The sequence below is a fragment of the Bos grunniens genome, chromosome 4 (genome assembly GCF_055505025.1).
Source record: "Bos grunniens cultivar Pamir isolate PY7600 chromosome 4, Bosgru_T2T1.0, whole genome shotgun sequence".
In the NCBI taxonomy this organism is placed as follows: Eukaryota; Metazoa; Chordata; class Mammalia; order Artiodactyla; family Bovidae; genus Bos; species Bos grunniens.
The window spans coordinates 52409290-52422576 of record NC_141168.1 but is presented as its reverse complement, the minus strand read 5'-3'; the positions used below and the strand labels follow the sequence as shown (position 1 = coordinate 52422576).

General features: G+C 38.7%; 1 protein-coding gene across 1 annotated transcript in view; it reads right to left on the bottom strand.

The window, feature by feature from the left end:
- The window catches only part of CREB5 (cAMP responsive element binding protein 5), a 489069-nt gene extending 476235 nt beyond the window's left edge, over window positions 1–12834 (bottom strand). Inside the window, exon 1 of the mRNA XM_086396401.1 lies at window positions 12816–12834. The gene's annotated coding sequence lies outside the window, so the exon portion shown is untranslated. The remainder of the gene's footprint in view (window positions 1–12815) is intronic.
- Window positions 12835–13287: the final 453 nt, after the last annotated feature.

Genomic DNA, 13287 nt, shown 5'->3' with positions numbered 1-13287 from the left:
AAAAACTTCAGCAAGCTGTGTGAAAAATGTAATATCAAAACAATGGAGATAATAGCCCCAAAGGGCTCATTACATCCTACTTATAGTCTTCAGTTTACAGTATTCCACTGAATGTAGAAACCAAAAAACTGGAATATATAAATGGAGAAAGGTCTAGAAATTATATTAAGTAAAAAGCACTGAAGGAACTTGAGACATTTACTTACCAAAAAAAAATTAGAGGAAACATAAGAGCAGTTTTCCAAAATTTGAAGGCTGCCTTTTAGTAAGAGGCTACAGATTTAAAATACTCTACAGCAGTGCTATCCAGTAAAAATAAAATGTTCATCACATATGTAATTTCAAATTTTCTAATCACCACATTTTAAAGTAAAAAAGTATAGTAAAAAGAAACAGGTGAAATTAATTTTAATAATGTATTATATTTAACCCAGTATTCTAAGACAGCATCATTTTGATGAGTAATCAGTGTAAAACTTTTTCATGTTGAGTTTTTGAAATATGTGTATTTTACATTTATATCACATTTCTATTGTATGAGCCACATTTCAAGTGCTCCATCTCCATATGTGACTGGTGGCTACCATTTTGGACTGCACAGCTCTTTAGCTTCCCAGGCCAGATGAGAGTCAGTTAAGAGATGTTACATAGGGAGATCTTTCTAATAGTACTGCCCTCCAAATGGAACGAGTCCCCTCAAAGAATGCTGAGGTCTGTGTCATTGGATATGTTCTAACTCAGACTAGGTGACCACTTGTCAAGGGTTATTTAGGCATTTCTACATAGGGCAGGGGTTGGGATGGATAATACTGAAGTTCATTCTCATTCTGAGGCTCTAATTCTATGACTGTCAGGTTTGGGCATTGAACCACCCAATTTGAACCACCAATTTTATGATATTCTGGGACAAGTGGGCAGCCAGCCTTTCCTAAGAAGATCTTGCCAATCTAGTTATGCAAATACATGCCAGGTCATAGCTACAGAGCTAATTCGCCTCTGCCCCTTCTGTTGTGGAGCTGCAGCCTAAGTTATCCATGAAGACAGCCCATATGCTTGGCTCAGGCTCTGACATGCAGCTGAAGAAAGACTATTATCACATCACTGAGCTAAGCTCAGTCTGGAAATAACCCACCCAAACATGTGTCTAACACACTCACTTAATTTTTATGCTCATGCAACTAGTTTACCTTTAGTTTTAGTTCTGCATTAAGCTCATTAACAGAAAAATTAAGTATTAACTATGTTAAGAACATAAAGGTACTTCTCTGGAGAGAGTCTCAAGGTGCTATTCAAAAGAGAAAGCAATCCACAAAGAAAGGCCATTTGCTTACATTTAACCAGTCACAGTGCCAGCCCTTAAGGTCTGCAACAGCTGATGACTGGCACTCTGAACCAAATTAAATAATCAACCAGTGTTCAAGGAGCCCGCCCCAGGGTTTTTGTAATCCATGTACAACTGCAACCTAGAGAAGCTGGAAAAGGCATGGGGAGAGAGCATGAGCTCAGGGGCTGACTACTTGAGTTCACGCCCCAGTTACACCTCTCACTAGCTGTGTGATCTTGGATGAGTAAGAAGCAGTAACCTTGGTAGCCTGGAATTCACTCTTTTTACCTGAGGTACTGTTCTGTTCCTGTCAATTATTTTAGTGTCAATAAAATTTAAATTATGCATAGAGTGAAAAAACAAGTGTTTGGTAGAGTTTGATTCACTGATGACACTTTATAAACGTTAGGGACACTATTTTTGTGTGCTTTTATTTTTTGTGAATATATGAATATGTATATGTACATGATACATATTCATTACAAACAAAAAGTTTGGAAAATATATAAAGTACTTAGAGAAAAATTTGAATGACCCATTGTCTTACCACCCAGAGCAAATCATTTTTTAACATTTGATCCCTTCTGTACTGGAGAAGGCAATGGCACCCCATGCCAGTGCTCTTGCCTGGAAAATCCCATGGATGGAGGAGCCTGGTGGGCTGCAGTCCATGGGGTCACTAAGAGTCAGACACGACTGAGCGACTTCACTTTCACTTTTCACTTTCATGCATTGGAGAAGGAAATGGCAACCCACCCCAGTGTTCTTGCCTGGAGAATCCCAGGGATGGGGAGCCTGGTGGGCTGCCCTCTATGGGGTCGCACAGAGTCGGACACGACTGAAGTGACTCAGCAGCAGCAGCAGCACTTCTGTACATTTTTTTTTAACATAATGGGCATCATTTTTCAAAAATACAGCTTTTAAAAACATCACTTTCTAATATGCTTCTAAGTTCCATGATAACAGAGAGTAACTTTCCTATTGAAATCTCTGAAGTCATGTCTTTTTTCCTACTATCCTGACTGTCTTAGGAGGGACATACCCCTACTATCATGGTGTTCCATTCAGAAGGGAAATCATGAGTCTAGACTGACTCTATGAGAGAAAATAGGAATCAGGTCCTAGTTAGAGCCCCAAGCCTGCATTTAACAAGTGGGGAAACTGGAGCCTAGAGAACAGACCAATTCCTACAACCAACTACTCAGCAGTACTGAAAAGCTGGTGTATCTTTACCCACATAAGCGCCTTCTCACTTCACCACACTGCTTCATGGAGCATAATTCAGTCTTACATATTCTAGCTACTTTGGAGCCCACTTTTCTGCTAGGCATCTCTCTATATGAAGACCAAATGGTTAGACACAATTTTTAAAATAGTTGCATGGTACTCAGCTTGATAATGGGAAAGTCACTTATTCCACAAAGGGCACTTTATGGGGCTGTCTTTCCAAAGAAAAAGCTCAGAAGAATTCTCTTAGCCATGTGCAAAATATCCACTTAATCAACATGAACACTCATATTACTAGGCAATTAAAATGATTTATTCAAAGAGCTTTATAGTCATGCCTTAATACCAATCTATAATAAGCAGGAGAAATAAGAGCAATAATACTTACTATCGTCCTAGTTAAATATAAGCACCATAAATAATATTTGCACTTTTAAGCAATTCATATATCCTTTCCAAATAATAAGATTGTAATGTGGAGCTTTTGCTTTTCAATCAGATAAAATATATTGCTGAGCTTTATTTTGTTTGTTTGTTTTTTCTTTGTGCAAGGCTAACACTCAGGGAAGGACTTTTCCTGGTCTATTTGGACTATTTGTATCCTTGAGAAAGAAATAACTTTAAAATAATAGGAATATATGAGAGACTGTTAGTTGCTCAGTCATGTCCTACTCTTTGTGACCCCATGGACTGTAGCCTACCAGGCTACTTTGTCTATGGAATTCTCCAGGCAAGAATACGGGAGTGGGTTGCCATTTCCTTCTCCAGGGGATCTTACTGACCCAGGGATTGAACTCGGGTCTTCCCATATTTCAGGCAGATACTTTACCATCTGAGCCACCAGGAAAGCCTACCTGTTCCTTACCATATGCAGAAATGTTACCCCCTAACTCCTAGTTCCCATACTTTGTATTAACTGCTGCATTGTATTATAATGTATTTATTATTTATTAGTAATATGTTTATCTGCTTCTCATTAAATCATTCATCTGACTTTCTTGAGGGCAGAGTTTGCTGTGAGGATTAACAATATATGTAAGGCATTTAGCACAGCTCCTGGCACAGAGCAGACATGACCTGATATAACCCTTTGTTAGCGTCATCTTTATTATTGACTTTAAATGCTCACCACTGCCCAGAACAGAGTTTGGCACACTCAAAAATAGATGGAAGTGTGGGTCCTTGGAATATCTGTTGTCTTAATCATCTAAGTACTGAGCCACTGAAATTGTACAGTCTCAGAGGAAGATTCTTCCTACCTTCTTAAGCAGATTTTAGTTAGAAATGGTGTATACCAGACCAAGTCTTAAGCACTGAGTTTGTAAAGATAGCCTTCCCTCAAAGAGCTCATCAGTGAATACTGGAGGAATACTTGAGTACTGTGTCTTAGGACCAGAGAAAGGAGACAAGTGCAGATGCAGAGAAAAGGGACTTAAAACTCTGTCTAGATGACAAACAAAGGCACTTGAAATAGCAGCCTTTGTTCTGCATGTTGAATATTGTTCCTGGGGAGGCTGTTCCAAGTCCCAGAGGACAAGTAATGACAGTAAACCTTTTATTTTCTCTAATGAAAATAGAGAAACCAGGCTATTTCCATGTGTGGCACCTGGAGAGGTGAGAGCGGAAGACATTGTACCTGACCATGCTGCCTGCAGGGGGCGCTGAGGAGTGTGTGTGCTCTACAGAAAAGGAGGACCTGTACCAGCTTCCTGCCGGGTCTCAGCATTTCTTGGTTTTTATTGAATGTTATGCTCTTGCCAGCTCCCTCTGCCTCTTCTGGCTTCCTCAATCATCACTGCGACTTTCTTAACCTTACTGCTCCTGCTTTCTTTGCTCATGTTATCTTTTCTGTCCCCCGTCGTTTTTTGTTTTTTGTTTTTGGCTTCTTTGCTTTGCCCCAATCCTTTCGAAGCGCTTCCTTCCTTTTCTGTAGGGAATAACTCATTCCCAAGGTTCTAAGTTACCTTCCAGTTGTGGGTTCCTTGAACTCTGGGGTTCCCAATTTCATGACTGCCTCCTGTACAAAATGTCTCTCGTTGCCACCATGAAAAGTGTTCATTTTTCTTATTTCTGGGTTTGCTAATGTTTGAGGTGCCAAAGTGCCACCTTTGAATAATTAAAGCCTTATGTAGGCAGCTCTGGGGGACTTTTATGGCTAATAAATTCTACGAAAAACTGTTAATTTAACACCACTAAATAGTTCTCCGAAGTCACAGGAGCTGTAGTATATCTGTGTATTTTATCATTTACGAAGTACTTCTATCTTACTGTTTTTGAGTATGAGAAATATGTTTTCCACAAAAAATAATGCTTTAAAACACAATGCATGTGACTAACACATTTCACTCTGTTTCTATACATTTAAAGAGGCTCTCATTTGTGCAGTATCACGATGCCTTCACTTGCAATTCCTGAACTAACCAGAATGTCACTTTTCAACCTCAAACACCCCACCTTTATGATGTGTTTTATAATTACCAAGCTCTTTCACATACAGGATTTCATTTACTTCTTTCAACAGCTCTGTATTATTTTTTCTCATTTTACAATTGACAAAAATTAGGCAGGAGATGTTGAGTATTTCTCCCCAGGCCTCACAGCCTAGCTCTGAGCGGCAGTGGCCTCTTTAATGCAGGATTTCTGAGGCTCAGACTATGGCACTTTCTCGTTGCTGTTGTTGACTGTAGCCCATCAGGTCCATGGAATTCTCCAGGCAAGAATACTGGAGTGGGCTGCCATTCCCTTCTCCAGGAGATCTGCCTCCTGCTACCTTAGATGTCATTTGAAGATCAGTTCAGTTCAGTCACTCAGTTGTGTCTGACTCTTTGCAACCCCATGGACTGCAGCATGCCAGGCTTCCCTGTCCCTCACCAATTCCCAGAACTTTCTCAAACTCACGTCCATCAAGTTGGTGATGCCATCCAACCATCTCATCCTCTGTCGTCCCCTTCTCCTCCCACCTTCAATTTGTCCTAGCATCAGGGTCTTTGCCAATGAGTCAGTTCTTCGAATCAAGTGGCCAAAGTATTGGAGCTTCAGTTTCAGCATCAGTCCTTCCAATGAATATTCAGGGCTGATTTCCTTTAGGATGGACTGGTTGGATCTCTTTGCAGTCCAAGGGACTCTCAAGAGTCTTCTACAACACCACAGTTCAAAAGCATCAATTCTTCAGCATTCAGCTTTCTTTATAGTCCAACTCTCACATCCATACATGACTACTGGAAAAACCATAGCTCATTAGAAGATAGAAAGGCCTAACTTTTCAGCTCTATGGCTTTGCCTACTATTCCTTTAATGAGAAATGTAATGACTTCTCCTTTTTATTCTTTCTTTTTCTAAAACTGAGCAGCTCCTCCAATCATCATTAGACTAATGCAAAGACATAATGATAATTCTGTTTTAAATAAGGCTCCTACTATGAGCAAGTAAATATAACTAATGGACTTGGCATTACCAGAAAAAAATTAGCTGCCAGGTTATAAACTCCATAAATATCTTCTCATAGAACAAAAGGTGATAACCACTGCCCTAATCAAGTTCCATAGAGACAGAGCTTGAGATGGGGATTCATGCACATATTACTTTTTGAGGCATTCAGTTCAGTTCAGTCGCTCAGTTGTGTCTGACTCTTTGCGACCCCATGGACTGCAGCATGCCAGGCCTCTCTGTCCATCACCAACTCCTGGAGTTTACTCCAAGAAAAAAGTTTTTCCAAGAAAAACTGATAGGGCATGAAGGAATCAGGATCAGAGATGTATGTTTGGGAGCTTCAGTTTATTGACAGTACTGGAAGCACTGGGGCTAAGATCATTAAGGGAAGACATGGCCTGCAGCAGGGAATGAAGGGAGCCCAGGAATGATGGCCAGGGCCCTCAAACATCTAGGGGTAAGCAGAGGAGAAACAACCAGCCAAGGGCCTGAGAAGGCAAGGCTACTGAGTTAGGAGGAAAACCATAGGTCTTTAGAGTATGCAAATATTTAGGGGGGAATACTAGCATAGATAGTTCTGTGGAAAGTGATTTCCAGATCCTCAACTTCTTAGTCACTCTCTCCAAAAATTCACCTGCCTGAGAATGTGCCAACTGAAAGTTAAAGCTTCTCCAGCCATTTCCTTTCAGTCACTTGTCTCCCTCTCCTTTCTCTTCCAGATCTTAAAACAGAGCAGTACCCAGAAATGTAAAAATGTCCAGGGCACAGGAAAGAAACAATTAGTAATACTGGTGTCAGTGTGATGAAGTCATGACTGTAATATCTAGCTAATCTTGTGTGAGCCAAGTGATGTCCAATATTTTGCTTTTCACAGAGTTGGAGAACTTAATTGGATTGAGAACTGATGGATTATTTTAAAATTTTTTGTGATAAATTACTCTGATTTTTGGCATGTAAGTCAGGAGTTCAAAGAATTGCATACAGTTCTAAAGGAATATTCTATCAACTTATTTGTATAAACAGGTTTTCTCAGAGCATAAGTCTTTAAAAGAATAAACATAGTAAAGTAATCGATGCTGAATTATGTTTCATTATAACACTAAGTTGTAGTATCTGTGGAAATATGAACTAATTGGAAAAAATAAGCTCTAGTCAACTCATAAGAATTTATGTTTATAATACAATTTTCTTTTCTAGGTTAATACTTTTTCATCAAAACATGTAATATACAATGCTTACATTATTTTGATCAAGTGTATAAATAAATAATTGTAAAGATAACTGAATCTAAAATAAATGTTTTATTTTTTAGAACTTATAGTAATAAAATTTTTAAGTTTTTTATTATCAATTTATATCCATAATTTAGTTACCAAATTGGTGGAGTGATAAAATATAATGGGAAAATATTTTGTGCAGCAAGCTGAATGGAAATGTAAATTCAAAAGGAAATGGGAACAATGTAAAATATCTATTAACAAGGCTTCCCAGGTGGCACTAATAGTAAAGGATCCACCTGCCAATACACGAGAAGTAAGAGACACAGGTTCTATCCTTGGGTCAGGAAGATTCCCTGGAGAAGGGCATGGCAACCCACTCTAGTATTCGTGCCTGGAGAATCCCTTGGATAGAGGAGCCTGTCAGGCTACAGTCCATAGTGTCACAAAGAGTTGGACATGAATGAAGTGACTTAGCACAGCACAGCAACTATTTAAAAAAAAGCCTATGTATTTTCTAAATGGTTGATAGTGAATGGGTTTAGATTCTACTGGACACATTTAATAAGAGCAATATAACAGTTTTATTGTAAGATGTCAATATTTATAGCATACTAGACAGTCTCTCTCTCTCTAGCAACTGTTTAAACTTATGATGAAAAATATAGATGTCAATTCTAAAAAGTACAAGGGTCTACAAAATTGTACTAAAAATGTTTAGGGGCTATATGAATAAAAGTGTTTGAAAATGATACATGTAATCCAAGAGGAAAAAAGATTTCAGAGAGAGAGTGGTCAGCTGTATGAATGCTCTGGGGGATAGCATGAAAATACAATCGGACTGGCAACAGTCACTGACCACCTTGATTGGAGCAGGTTCAGTATAGTGCAGGAGCTAGAAACCTAGTTGGAGTAGGTTAAAATGAGAATGGAAGGTGAGGAAATAGAGACTGCAAATAAAGACAACTGTGAATAAATGTTCCTGTGAAGGAGAGCAGAGAAAGGGATTAGTAAACTGGAAGGATGAGGGGGAATTGAGAGAAGGTAAGTATAGAAAGGAGATACTAGAATGTGTTTGAATGCAGATGGGAAGAATCAAGTAGAGAAGAAAAAACTGATACTGCTTGAGAGGAAGGAGATACTAGGAGCAAATGTGAGAGAATCTGGAGCACAGTGAAACACCAATATAACTTCCTTTGTCATAGCAAAGAAGGCAGAGGAGGTGGGGATAGAAGCTAGTACTGTTATATTTATAGATGAAGAGGGTGACAGATGTGAAAAATGCTATCACATCAAGGGATTGGGCATGCTAATAAGGCCAAAAAATTATTGGAGTGAAGATAATAGAATAAATGAGGTAGAAGAATAGGAGGCATTGGAGAGAAGGGTGTTTGAAACCAATATTTTAGAAGAGATAACAGTTACTGGTTTGATCAAGGGAATTGGTGATGAGGTCGAGTAGAGGAAAGGGTAATTAGAGGTGATGAAGTTAAGTAGTTAAAGGCCCAGGAGGATATTGGATATATCACTCACATGGATATCGAAGTCATCAAGAATAACAGAAGTAGAATGAAGAAGACAGTGAATCAGGTGCCAGTCTTACAAACAAAGGGATTAACTGGGAGGCTGAAAGAAGAAGGCTGTAATAGAATGTTGGGTAGAACAGTAATATGTTATGAGCTTTATAAGATTAGGGTTTCTGAAAGCTGAAGGAAGACAAATAGTTTCTAGTGAGTAATGGGTAACTAGGAGAACAGAACGTCTGTCCTATGTCAATGCCCCAAAGTATATGGAACTTGAGAAAGAAAGTAGCCACCACTTGAGAAAAATGTCAGGGAGGGAGACTCAGGTACAGCAAGAGGGCCAAGGGTGATTCAGTGAAGAGGTTGAGGATTCAAGGAAGTTTGCTGATGACAGATTGAGAGCGGAAGCATGAGCAATAGAAGGACTTAGGAAGGAATCTGAATGATGATGGATGGATGGGGAAATTTGTGCTTTTGCTGGAAATACCAGTGATGGAATTTTCCCTCTTGGCAAAGCATGCTATCAGTGCATTCTGAAGTCCAAAGGGCTTAGCTAGAAGATGCAAGGGCAAGTGTACACTCAGATCCTTCCATGTTTCCCATATAGAAAACTGTGAAACTATTCGTTTTTCTTATTCAGTCACTAAGTTGCATGTGACCCTCTGTGACCCCATGGACTGCAGCACACCAGGCTCCTCTGTCCTTCACTATCTCCTGGAGTTTGCTCAAATTCATGTCCATTGAGTTGGTGATGCTATTTAACCATATCATCCTCTGCCACCCCCTTCTTCTTTTTTCTTCAATCTTTCCCAGCATTAGGGTCTTTTTCAATGAGTCAGCTCTTCACATCAGGTGGCCAAGTATTGGAGCTTCAGCTTCAGTCCTTCCAATGAACATTCAGGGTTGATTTCCTTTAGGATTGACTAGTGTGATCTCCCTGCTGTCCACAGGACTCTCAAGAGTCTTCTCCAGCACCACAATTTGAAGGCATCAATTATTCATTACTCAGCCTTCTTTATGGTCCAACTCTCACATCCATACATGACTATTGGAAAAAACCATAGCTTTGACTACACGGACCTTTGTCAGCAAAGTGATGTCTCTGCTTTTTAATATGCTGTGTTTGTCATAGCTCTCCTTCCAAGGAGTATCTTTTAATTGCATGGCTGCAGTCACTGCCCACCATGATTTTGGAGTCCCCCAAAATAAAATCTGCCACTGTTTTCATTTTTCGCTTTCTATTTGCCATGAAGTAATAGGACCAGATGCTATGGTCTTAGTTTTTAATGTTGAGTTTCAAGTACTTGTAGGCTTCCCTAGTGGCTTAGTTGGTAAAGAATCTGCCTGCAATACAGAAGTCCCTAGGTTGGGAAGATCCCCTGGAGAAAGGAATGGATACCCACTCTAGTATTCTTTCCTAGAGAATTCCATGTACAGAGAAGCCTGGTGGTCTACAGTCCATAGAGTTTCAAATAGTCAGACATGACTGAGCAACTGAACAACAACAACAAATTCATTATGAGATAAACTAAAATATCAATCTAAACCGTTCATTAATGAGACTGAGAGCAAATATTAGAGAAATAGGCAGTTAGATAGACTTCCACTTTTCCATTTCAACTTACTTAAACTTTAGATCTAAGCCTCATTTGGTTCACAGTTTTTCATGCCTTTTACTGTTTTTATGCCTTTACTACAAACCCTGTTCTTTTAAATATAGAGTCGAAACCTTTTTTGTGCAAATCAATTAAATCAGAAATAATGCATATCAAGGGAATATGAAAGAAAAAAATTAATATTTGAGACCTAGAATAATTCTTACTTTGAAATCCTGTTAGATAAGCTTTTTTTTTTCACAGATGAAAAAAAGGCATTTAGAGAGAGTAAATAACATTCTGGGGGTAACATGGCTAGGTAGTAAGATGCCAGCTTTTGTGGCCTCCAAAGTCCGGGCTCTTCCTCCTTCAATGCCACAGTGCTACTCAACGTGAGACATTGTGTTGAGACTAGAGAGGATACAAAAACAAGTATGACATGGTTCACATCATCAAGGTCTTTATAACCTAGTGGAGGTTCAGACCCACTGTAAGTTCCATAAATAACTTTAAACCCATTCTCCTGTGGATGAGTTAGAATTAGAAAAGACTACAGTAGCCCAATAGAGAAGGAAATGGCAACCCATTCCAGTATTCTTGTCTGGAGAACCCCACAGACAGAGGAGCCTGGCTGGCTACAGTCCACAGGGTCGCAAAGAGTTGGACATGACTGAAGCGACTTAGCATGCATGCACAGTAGCCCAAACTTAGGTCACTAGCCAATTTTCTTTGACTGCATCCAAGCTGATCGATGGAAAATTATATGTTTGCTTTCATGTCCTAAGACCAAAAGCATCTGCTTTGTGCTGCCATGTTGGGGAAGGAGGGAGAGGGGATAGAGAACTGGAAAGAGCTAGATGTTTTCACTAGGCCACGAATATTGGAAAAGACCAAGGTCTCTCCAGTCCTCAATTGCCTTCTGAAATATGTGGCTACTCATTCACAAAGTTGTTATTCATAACATGTTTTCTCTTTTAATTGACCCAGGGTGATATACAGTGGTTGTTTCTAATGCTTAGTTGAGTTTTTTCTTAGCAAAATGTCTTAACTGATAAAATACCTCCTCCCCCAGTATTAGAAATTATAAAATCATTGTCTATAACCAAACCCTTCAAATAAATTTGAAACTCCATACACACATGGTCTCATTTAATCAAACAACCAGCTGAAACAGTTACTATTATTGCCCCCACTTTAGAGACAGGAAAACTGAGCCTCAGGGCTCAGTTGAACTTCTAATTGGCTTCCTCAGAGACTTAATGATCTTATTTTCTAATTTGCATGAAGAGAACTGTACTCAATATCTTGTGATTATCTATAAGGGAAAGAATTTGAAAAAGAGATATATATGTATGTATACATATATATATATATACATACACACACATATATATAACTGAATCACTTTGCTGTACACCTTAAAACAACACATTATAAACCTTCTTAACTTCAATTAAAAATATAAAATTTTTAAAATCTGTGAAGTTTATTTATCCAGCTTTCATTTTTATGCCTCTACTCAGTGATCATGCAGATAGAAACTATGACCATGGGCACATGTAAATGCATGATTTGACTTTACAAATACATATAAGTATGAACTTGCTATCCAACGTAAACTTGGAATAACTGTTAGTACTGAGGATGACTGACAAATTCAAGAACTGAAGCTCTGAATTTTTGTTTCAAATATTGTCTTTTCTACCTTGAGAAAATCAAAGCTCCTTAGACTTCTCATTCGAATTTCCAAATGAGAAAAGATATACATGCACAATATTTGCAAACTGAAAAATGCTCAGTCTTCAGATTGACTCAAATAAAATTTTCCATTTCTTTCTTTAAAAAAAAAAATGCCTTACAAATTTTAAACCAGTGAACAAATATAAGCTATTAAGCTATTGTTTCAAATCAGAAAGTTAAGCCATTGGATTTTTTTTTTTTCTCAGTCACATTTCTAGTCCAGACAAACAACCTAAGGACAACAGTTAATAAATATGTAATTGTTCTTCCTCATACTTATCACCAGCCAGTGGCATTGCTTGGCTGCACTATTCCCAAATGGACACAAAATGCAAGTCTCAGTTCTATACATATATTAAAATAGGGTCTGGCAAACTCATAAGATAAAATGGAACCAAAAAAAGAGACAGTTTCAAATGTGTATTTTACAATAAATGTACCATGTGCTTCTGAGAATTTGCTTAAATCAATATTTTAAGTCATATTGTTGCCCAATTCTTTTAGCCAAATGTAAAGGGTTCACCACAGGACAGAGTTAATACACTTTGCTACTTTATGTTTATTGATAAGGACTTGGCTGAAGGAGGAAGGTTCAGTTTTTACTTTGATAAAGAATGTGAGCTCTAGAACTTGAAACTGAGTATTGTTACAATTCTACTGGGAAAATTACATTTAGAAGCTCTTCCCTGTTTTGCTACCATCTAGGCTTCTGACCCATGCCCCCATCCTTATCTCTTCTACCAACAGACATAATACTTACACTCCTATGGTTCTATTCATTGGGTCATTGGTGGATAAGTGATCAGTCAAGAGTTTCAACTGCCACAAAAATAACCAATTCTGGAAATGTACTGGAAGGCTGTGGAACACTTGTGGGTCCCCCAGAGGCTGAAGAACAGTCACTGGAAAAAACAGGAACCAAGAGACTCTGGAGTGGGGAAGCAGACGTTCATGTAGCAGCTGAAACCCCAAGACCAGCACACTGCTACAATTTTTCATCACTTCTTAAGCTCAGGTGTCAGCCTCCTGGAAGAGATTGTTGATTGGTCAAGGTCAGGTCATATGACCACTCTCCAGCTGTGCATGGATAGGGAGAAGAAGAATACAGCCTCTTTCACATCTTTAAGAGAGAAATGTCTAGTTTAATATTCCCACAAGGAACTCATATAATTGAGAAAAAGAAGCTCTTGAAAAGGAAACTGGTGTGGTCTTAAAGAGAGGCAATGAATACA